Source organism: Varanus komodoensis, unplaced genomic scaffold (genome assembly GCF_004798865.1).
Source record: "Varanus komodoensis strain SLA01 unplaced genomic scaffold, ASM479886v1 scaffold28, whole genome shotgun sequence".
Lineage (NCBI taxonomy): Eukaryota > Metazoa > Chordata > Lepidosauria > Squamata > Varanidae > Varanus > Varanus komodoensis.
In genome coordinates, this window is record NW_025335727.1 from 2,209,570 (window position 1) to 2,219,041 (window position 9,472).

The following is a 9,472-nucleotide window of genomic DNA, read 5'->3' on the forward strand; positions in this document are numbered from 1 at the left end:
GAAAGCAAGCACTTCAGCTGGAAGAAAGCATAATAAGGAATACGAATGGTTGAATGCATTCTTCCCCAGCCTGGGGTTCTCCAGGTGTGTTGGACTGCAACGTCCATAATTCCCGACCTGTATGACCATTGGTGATGCTGCCTGGGAATCATGGGAGCTGTGGTCCAGGGCGTCTGGAGGACACCAGGCTGGGGGAAGGCTGGTGTGGGGGAACAACGTACTAAAATATGTTCATATGTAATTCACAATAAATTGGAGGACCGACTTAAAAAGGATCTGCTACAGCCAAACTAGCGCTTGATAGTTTCGTGATGAATGCAACTGGAGAGAACCGCCTATCATCCCAATGATAGAGCTGGGGGCACTCAGTTGTTGCTGTTTCTGTTTTTCAGTTACTTTTCCGAATGATGTATTTCCACCCATTTTACTCTCAGGCGAAACTGAGCTAGTCAAATGCATCCTTTGCACAGGAGGGATCAGTTTGGCTCAGCTAGTTTGACCGCCATGATTTCCGGTCACTCTCCTAGCCACTTACCGGCTGCACAGACATCGGAGCTGCCGGAATGTCACTTGTGTTAACTGTCTCTCTCCCTCCCCTTCCTCCTGCCTGCCTGCACAAGCCCTTAGAACCTTTGCTTTCTTCATGCGCTGCAAGATTGACCCTTCCTGCCTTACTTCTTTCTCCCCTCTGCCTCTTTCTCCTAGCCGATTCCTCTACCAGCCTTAATCTTGAGCGCTCAGCTCTCGCTAGAAAGCGGTTTACATTGCAAGGTCTTTCCAACCGCAGAGCTCCGCCCAAAGGTAAAGCAATCACCCGTCCTTGCAGCGTTTGGTTGCCAGCCACGTGTCTCCTGAGTGGTGTCTCCATCCCGTCATGGTCATCCATCCCTCCTCTGCAAGTGGAGGGGCCACCTCTCATTGCGGTGTCTTGTCTGGTGCACCTTCCATTGTCCTCACTGGTCTTTTTTTTTTTTTTTTAATAGGCTCTTGGTGATATTTCAAAAGGGCGCCTTCAGTAGGGATGCCACCTGGTTTGGCTGACCGGAGTTTCCCTTTTGCTAACCCCTCCCTGCAGTTTTCTCACTAACCTAACACACACATGTGCACGTGGCAGATGAAGCTGCTTGTGGCAAGGAAAGGATAAGTGATGGGAAGAGCTTCACCCACTAAATTTCTGCTGTTGGGCTGTTGTTAAAGGGATAAAGTCTGGAGCGGTTTTACAGAGAGGCAGTATTAGGTTTAAGGCACATTTTTAGTCACAGTATCTGGACTGAAATCCTGGCTCCTTGGACAAGGCACCCTCACTGCCTGCCTCCATCAGGGAGTCCACCTTCTTCCAGCATAATCATCAGCTGCTGTTCTTCCTCATCACCTGTGGTCCCATTTCCTTGTTTGCCAGGCAGAGAGCCAGCGAGCAGATGGGAAGCAGGAGCAGTGAGCTCCTGCTTCATTGCTTCGCTTTTGCTTGGCCAGAGCAGAGGAGAGCGAGCAGACAGGTGGCAAGGTTGAAGAAGGGGAGTGGGTCTAGAAGGTCCCATCAGGTGGCCCTTGTGGGTGGGCCCTTGGCAGCTGCAGGACTAACCTTGAGGTCTTCTCCTGGTGCCTGGATTGCAAGCATCAGACGCACCCAAGAAGCTCCTTATAGTAATCCAAGGAGATCCACTCACATGGCCCTTCTCACGCAAGAGCACAGGGCCTCTCCAGGAAAGGGCTGTGCTCCGCATGGCATGCATCCTGAACCTGTGCCGATCCCGTTCCGTCTGTGCTGCAAATGGTTGAGGGTAACTGCCACAGCCCGCCAAAGGCTCTTCCTTTTGGGGCAGCTTCACATTTTGTATGGAAGGGCTGAAACAGTAATCTTCCCCGTTTTCTTTCTATCCACCCACATCTCCCCATTGACACCCCATAAAATGACACGCACATTCTCTGAACATTTCCCTGGGAGTAACATGATAATGTGCTGCAGTTACTGCACTGGAAATGCTGTGCATGGACCCAGTGGCCCCATTTCAGAAAGAATATCATGAAGCTGGAAAATAGTGCAGGAAAAGGCAATTGAAATACTCATATGGGCACACCTTCCTTATGGAAAATGGATTAATGATACTAGTGCCCTCCAGATGTGGAAGACTCCTGCTCCCATTGTGCTCAGGTAGGCACCAGGTGAGGGGAGGCTGGGCTGATGCTTCCACAGGCTTTTCCTGGAGAAAGAGATGACTAAAGGGTGATCCATAGTATAAAGGAAGTGGGTTAGAGGGAACATCTTTTCCTTCTCCCTTGACTCAAGATCTTGGGATCAGTGTCACCTGATGAAATGCATTGACGGTAGATCCGGGATGGACAAAAGAGGAAAATGCTTCTTCACATGGACCTCCTTCTAGGTGGAACCTCCTGGTCAGCTTTGTACAAGCTGCGGTTCTGCAGATGTGTTGCCTGCAACAAGTTGGCACCAGACTTGGGAAAGCTGCTCTAGGTTGGAAGGGAAATGATAACATCCCTTTGGACGCTTGTTGCTGGATAAACTTGCTGCTATTTTCACACAGTTGCTTTCAGGCTTCCTGAAAAATCTGGGAGGATACTGATAGAAGGAGGACAATGGACTTCACAGAACAAGCAGGGCTTTCCTTCCTTTCTTACGCAGTGTATTCCCTCCGGACAACTTGGCTGTCACTTTTCTGGTTGCTCTTGTTTTTCTGTTTTAAGAGCACACCTGCTGTTGCTCTTTCCAGCATCAACCGATAGCCATCACACACATGCCAGAAACAGTTACTCGTGGCTACAGATTGGTGTGTGCCCAAATTCACAAGTCTGTCTTCACAGGCTCTGTCTGTCTTCTTCTCATGGTGCAGAACTCACAAGATTATGAAAACCGGGAGCAGTGATGCTATAGGAATTGGGGAACCAATTGTTTTTATTTTGGGAAGAACTAAAGTGCAGTGGTCACCTCAGGCATGCAATTCCAAGTCATGGTTGTGGTAACATCTTCCAGCACAAGAGGCAACATGCATGGGCTTTGGTAATGAAAGGCTGCAAATAGATTAATTAGTTGCTTGGCATTTTCACTTGACAGCCGTCAAATGACAAAGGTAAAAACGAAACTGTGAGGGTATCTTTGCTCTTGAAAAGGGATGGCAACTACCTCTCCCCCTTTTGAATTTATTTATTATTTTATTTATTTAGAAGGCTTCTATGCCGCCCCATTTGCCGAAGCCTCGGGGCAGCTCACAATAATAAATTGAATGTGGTCCTCTAGTTCTGTGGCATTATCCTCTTTTTAGTCCCCTCCACTTTTTCTGCAATTCCCTAAATCTCTTGGTACTCTGGAAAGGTAAGATCTACCATCCCCATGAAAACTTTCTTTTGACACCAAAAGAAAGGGGTTTTGTTCAAGTTCAGTTTTTGACAGGGCTAAACAAGGTTGTTTTGACAGATTAACTGGCTGCACATGAAATTTGCCAGGACAGGAGACATTGCAAAAAGACTCTGAAGGGGGAGGGGACAGAAAAAAGTGGTGGGAACCAAAAGGGAGTCACAGCCAGGTCAGGTAAGGACACAAGATGGCTTTGGCTTTCAAGTCCCCAGCCCTATTGACAGAAGGACCAATGGGGAAGGTGTGGCAAGACAACCCATGGTGAGCCCAGCCCGTGGTGGGTTGGTCACAGTGTGAGTTGCTCCATGATGAAACTGGACAGCCATCTGAGAGGGATGGTTTGACTTGGAGTCCTGCACTGAGCAGGGGTTGGACCTGATGGCCTTTTGGTCCCTTCCAACTCCAGTGTTCTATGAGTCTATGGAAAATCCACACCAAATAGCTTATTAGAAAGGTCACTTGTATCATGTGAACTTACTCACTGTAAAACTAAACACATAATATACTGACCTGGTTTGCAAACATGGGAGCCCATCTTGGGTCGGTTTATTCTCAGGGAGCTGCAGTGCTTGCCAAGGATGGTTTGGCATGATATGTTGGCAAGTCATAATCAGGGCATTGGTTTAATCACCTCTTAATCAATTGCCTGGAATCAAAATATTAAATTGTGTGTGTGTGTGTGTGTGTGTGTGTGTGTGTGTGTGTGTGTGTATAGAGAGAGAGAGAGAGAGAATATATATGTATATGTATATATAAAAATATAAAGCAGAGCTTAGTACTCATCCACCTGAAGACTTAGTGAGCAACTTCCACATAAAACAAATTATTCTTTGCATCTTGATGGAATTTTCCTTGCCAAAATCTCTTTACTAAATGTTGGGCCAGTTTCTGTTTGACATTGTAATATCTCAGAGAGCTGTTAAGGCCCAGCTTAGGCACAAAGGTGCATAGGCATCTTTCACATGAAGTTTATTCAAGACATCACATGGATGTTGGAGTGGCACAATTTGCCGGGTTGGAACTGTGGCTGAGATGGCACCACGCAAGTAATCATTCTGTTTAAGTTGCTCGTAAATACAGATTATTGTAGTCACACTGTGACAATGTTGACTGTGCTGTGTAAATCCTGCAATTCATCGGCTTTTTCATGGATCTGCTGTGAACAGTTCAGAATCTCAAAAAAAGTAACATGTGACAGAGACTGTTGTTAGATTTACTGTGTAATTTAGTGGTCTATGACAGCCTATACCATAAATAGCAAGCATTACAATTCTAGAGCTGTTTCTATTTTTCTTGGCATTCAGAACCCTAAAAGACCAAAATAAATAAATATACATACATAAAAAATCAACATTCCCTGCATCCTTGTAACCCAGCTGTACCATATTAGTTTTCATGCTCATCTTCATACATTAATAGAGTATAACTCATGTTTAATGCAAGCATTAACTGTTTCATTTCTTTTGCCTTTGAGGTTGGTGTAAGCTCTATTGTTTTAACAAGCAATATTTTACCACCATGCTTAGGACTTGTTTACATGACCAGTTATCCTGAAATAACAATCCAGTTCACTTTATTGCTAATCATTTGCCAGAATCAGTGCCAAATGAAAGTGGGAAACAGAGCCACAGATGACTGGGGGGTGATGAAAACCTTTCTGAGTATAGAAAGATGAGAGGAATTTACAGTTCACAATAACCCATCATTAATCACTTGACATACAGGAAATCCTGCCTCTGTGTTGTCCTTCAAAATCATGTGGAAGATTTTACCATACTGAGCTGCTCTTGAGAAAAGAAAAGAGCATTTTCCCAGCTACTTGTCAGGGCAATACAGCTGACAAACACATTTGGAATACTGCTTCCTCAAATTGTCTCATATTGGGTCATGAATAGATGATTGATGGCTGCTTGTATTCCTTTATGGTAAACAAGAGTTACACCTTCCAGGTTGTTAAACCTATTTGTGTAAGCAAGGGTTATTTCAGTGAAACAAACCCTGGATCATCTTGTCGAGACTTTTACAATATCTCTGCTCATGTAAACATAACATGCTTTTATTTTTACTGCAGTTTTAAAGGGGACCAAGCTACCTTTTTGAATCCTTTCCCAATTGCTGTTATCCTTCCGGTACTGTACCCGCTTGCTTCTAACCCTTCCTTGATCAGCATCTCTCTGTTCTCCCAGATCCAGAATCTAAAGAGAGAGATGTTACCCGCCGCTTTTCCTTAGCTTCCTCCATCAGCACTGCCACAAACACATCTCCTCTAACCAAAGGTACAGTCACACTAACTCTTCGGCTGCATCGCTTTATTTCCTAGAGTTGGTATAGATGCCTTGGTCACTGAGGCTTTGCACCCTGACATGGTTTGCTCCGTAAGGCAAAGAATAGAAAGGTCAGGGTTACTGGGTGCTGTCCCAGTAAAATAGCTCAAGGCGATTTAGACTTTCCATGGGCATGAAGTGAGCAGTGGGGTGAAGTAGCCTCCCTTACACTTTTTCACAAATACTAAAAAGCAGTTGTCTCCAGAAGTCTTGCATATCAGATGCATTTCTATAGGGTGTTCAAGGATAGGCTCAATATGCACATGGTAGGCATGTCATGAGCGAAGCCGGCGAGAGCCGGGGGTCAGACTAGATGGCCTGAGAGGTCCCTTCTGACTCACTCTGTTTCTATGTTTCCAATTGTTGCCACTAATTATTTACTTTTAGTGTAATCTCTGCACTTAGTGCCATATGTAATTTTTGTGTAAGGTCCCTTGGTACCTTTTTTCTTTCTTTCACATGTTACTTTTGCTTTGTTTATTATTATTATTATTATTATTATTATTATTATTATTATTATTATTATTTGAATTGCTGCCCTTACCTTTTTGATAGCCTGCCCAGAACATCTAGGCTGACTACTAGCCTGCTTCCACATGCATGCAGGCGTGAATTATTCCAGTGCTTGCTGTAGGAGAATGCTCACTGCATTTCTGCCACAGGGACCTAGATCAGATTTCCTGCGGGGAGAGTTTTTTAATTGTATTTCCAAGATGTATATATTGCTCCATATTTGGGGGCAGTGAATCATAAAAGATAAATCATGTAAAAGTATAAAACAAAGTATCAGATCAATAAGATCAAGATCAGTAAAATCATATTTATATACCAAGAAGGCTTCCAAACAATACAAGTGTTTTCAGGAGGCGCCAGAAAGAAAAGGGGAGACACCTGCAGTTTTGCATGGGGGCTTCTGGGTTGACCAGGAAGCAGCTCCGCCATCTTTGGAACAGGGTTTTGCAAAGTGCTGACTGGTTATACCTTTTGTCCATATCACTTCAAACTGTCAAAATAGAAAGCAAAGCGAAATCCTTCCAAAAATATTAAAGCAAAAACACAGGAGAAATATATGTGCAGATATACATAAAAATGAATGTAGTAGGGGGAAAGGCTATATTCTGTATTCCTGCTTCCAGTGAGACTTCTTTGTTGCATCATATTGGATGACCGTTCTTGGGGTATGTGGTTGGGTGTCCATCAAGATACCAGCTTAGAAAACAGTTGTCCCATGTGAGTGCTCCTGAGTGAATTTTTGAAAGAGAAAAGAAAAACTGTAACATTTGTTAGAGCTGATTTCCTACAATCCACGTAATAGCAAAGCCATAAAGTTCCTGTTTCCCTGTTCTTTCATCACCAAGCAATTGGCTACAGTCAAAGAGAATATTGCGATGGCAGGTTTTGTATGTGCAAGTAATCAGGGGTTAGCTGTAATTGTTATGTTAACACAAAGTCATCACGGGGTGGTAATATTGGGCATAAATCGATTCCTGAGCGTGCTCTGCATTTCCTTGGAATGGCAGGTAATGAAAAGCAAAGTATTTGATCATTTCTTACAAATCAGAAAATACATTTCTCCCATCTTTACAAGCTGACTTTTATAAATATTAACTTGTTCCATTAATATTTTTGTACACTGAGACAAGCTCCTCAGCCTCATCCTCCGCTGATCCTATTCCTTCTCCATGCCAGGACAAACCTCTAACTGTGTTTCCAATATTGTTATCTGCACACTTTGCACAGGTCCCCTTGTTCCTGCAGTTAAAGTCAAGAGGCATGAAATAAAAAGTGATCCTACTCCTCTGGGTTTCGAAGGTACAGCTGTTGATGCAATGCATGGACTTGTTTTGTGACGTTTCTTTGTCACCACTCATGGAATGCCCATTCTTTCATCATCACCAGCATATTACAAGTGGGAGAGCCCATGGGGACCTCTGAGTGACCGTATCAGTCACCATTTCATTGCTGCTCATGCATCTGTCTCATCTACCTGCCAAGTTCCATTTAGGAATGGCCTCTGGCCAAATCCAAAGATATTGCTGGGGAGAAATTCCACACACTGTGCCTGGATTTAGGCTTGGACATGGATTCCTAGCCTAGGACTTTGGCAGACACAAGAGAGATGTTCTCTTCATCATTGGCCCTAATCTTATGCGATACTTTTCCATGGGAGATGTGCCTGTCTCCTGTACCAATATGTTAAGCAAGAATAAAAGCACAGATGCTTTGGATGTTGGTCCACATGTTTTTTTGGTTTACTAGAATGGAATGTTTTAGGCTGTTGTTTTAATCAATTGTATTTTATATCGTATTATAATTTTTGGAATAGTTTTCACTTGTAAGCTGCCTTGAGAGGGCTTTTGCTTTGAAAGGTGATATAAAAGTATTTTAAATGCATAAATAGGCAGATAAGCTTCCCCTTCTATTTAGTGGAAATAAAGATTTGATTAAAAACTAAAAGGAAGAACAGTTTTTTAGAAATCCTGTTGCCAGCTAAGCACTGTGTGCCAAGAATTAACTCATCAGGAAAGTCTTAGCTTTTTCTGGAATTTTCTTCTTCATCCTCATCATCAACATGCATCCCAGTTTATTCAAAAGTGGGCCACAAAGTGTCTAATACAAACAATAAAATTTAAATAAAATGTAAAACCCTAAATCCAATATCAAAATAACTTATGCAGTAAACAAAAATGATATACAGAAACGAGATCAGCTCCACAATAGTGTTCAATTCTCTCTAAGTTATTTACTTTGCTAAGCTGCAATCCTATTTCTGTTACCTGGGAATAAGCTTTGTTGAACTCTGTAGGTTTAAGACTTGTCCTGAAGCTGATCAAACACGCACAAGAGTGCATAATCGCAGCTACTGAGCGACTACGAAGGCAGTGAAGAAGGCTAACTCTGCCATGTGGACATGGTCCACGATCCAGCTGAAAGGCGATCGTAATCCTAGCAGCATCCTTTATGAAGGGTTGTGGGCAGAATGCATCCTCTCATACCCATGGCTTTTCTTCATTACTCCGTCCACTTATTCTGTTTTCTCTCTCTCTCAGATAGTGCATTTCACTCATTGGTCTCTTGTTAGTTTCAGTTTTTTCCGGTGGCTTTGCTTGCATGCTGTAGTAACTATTCTACCAGTCCTTACTAAAGGTGTATTCCTATGCACATTCAGGCAGGGAAAAGGGTCTCCATGGCTGGCTGAGGCATGCTGGGAATTGTAGGCCTTTTTGTGTCTAAGCACACCTAGGATTGAGCCATAAGGCTGCAAGTCTAGGGACACTTACCTGGGAGCATGCCCCTTTTGGATTTAATTCTGAGCTTAGCACCACCAGATTGTACTCTAAGTGGTGCCCAGAGCGCATGGATGCAGCCACCTTATTCTTGATGGTTGGCTGCATCCTTCCCATGAGACAGCGCCGTGTACTCACACCTCCCATGCCTTACCCTTTTATGGCAGGTGAGTTAAAGGGCGGACTGTGCCCCCTCTTTTTCAGGGCATGCTTATGAGGGACCTGGGCATTCTATTGGCATGTAAACAGGGTGGGCATTACGTTTTCTGTCTTTGGAGGAGAGAGGTACTTTGGGTACACTGGCCCCCGATGCAAAGCTCCAAGGGCATCTGGCATGCAGTGTGAACACCCATCAGCACCAGCCAGCACAACCCTTGATCAGGGTTAGCTGGTGCACAGTGAAGCAATGCATCTGGGTGGCTCCCGGTTCAATGGCTCTGTCATTTCCACGCTCTGTCAGCCTGGAGACCCAGCTGTACTAGAAGCATCAT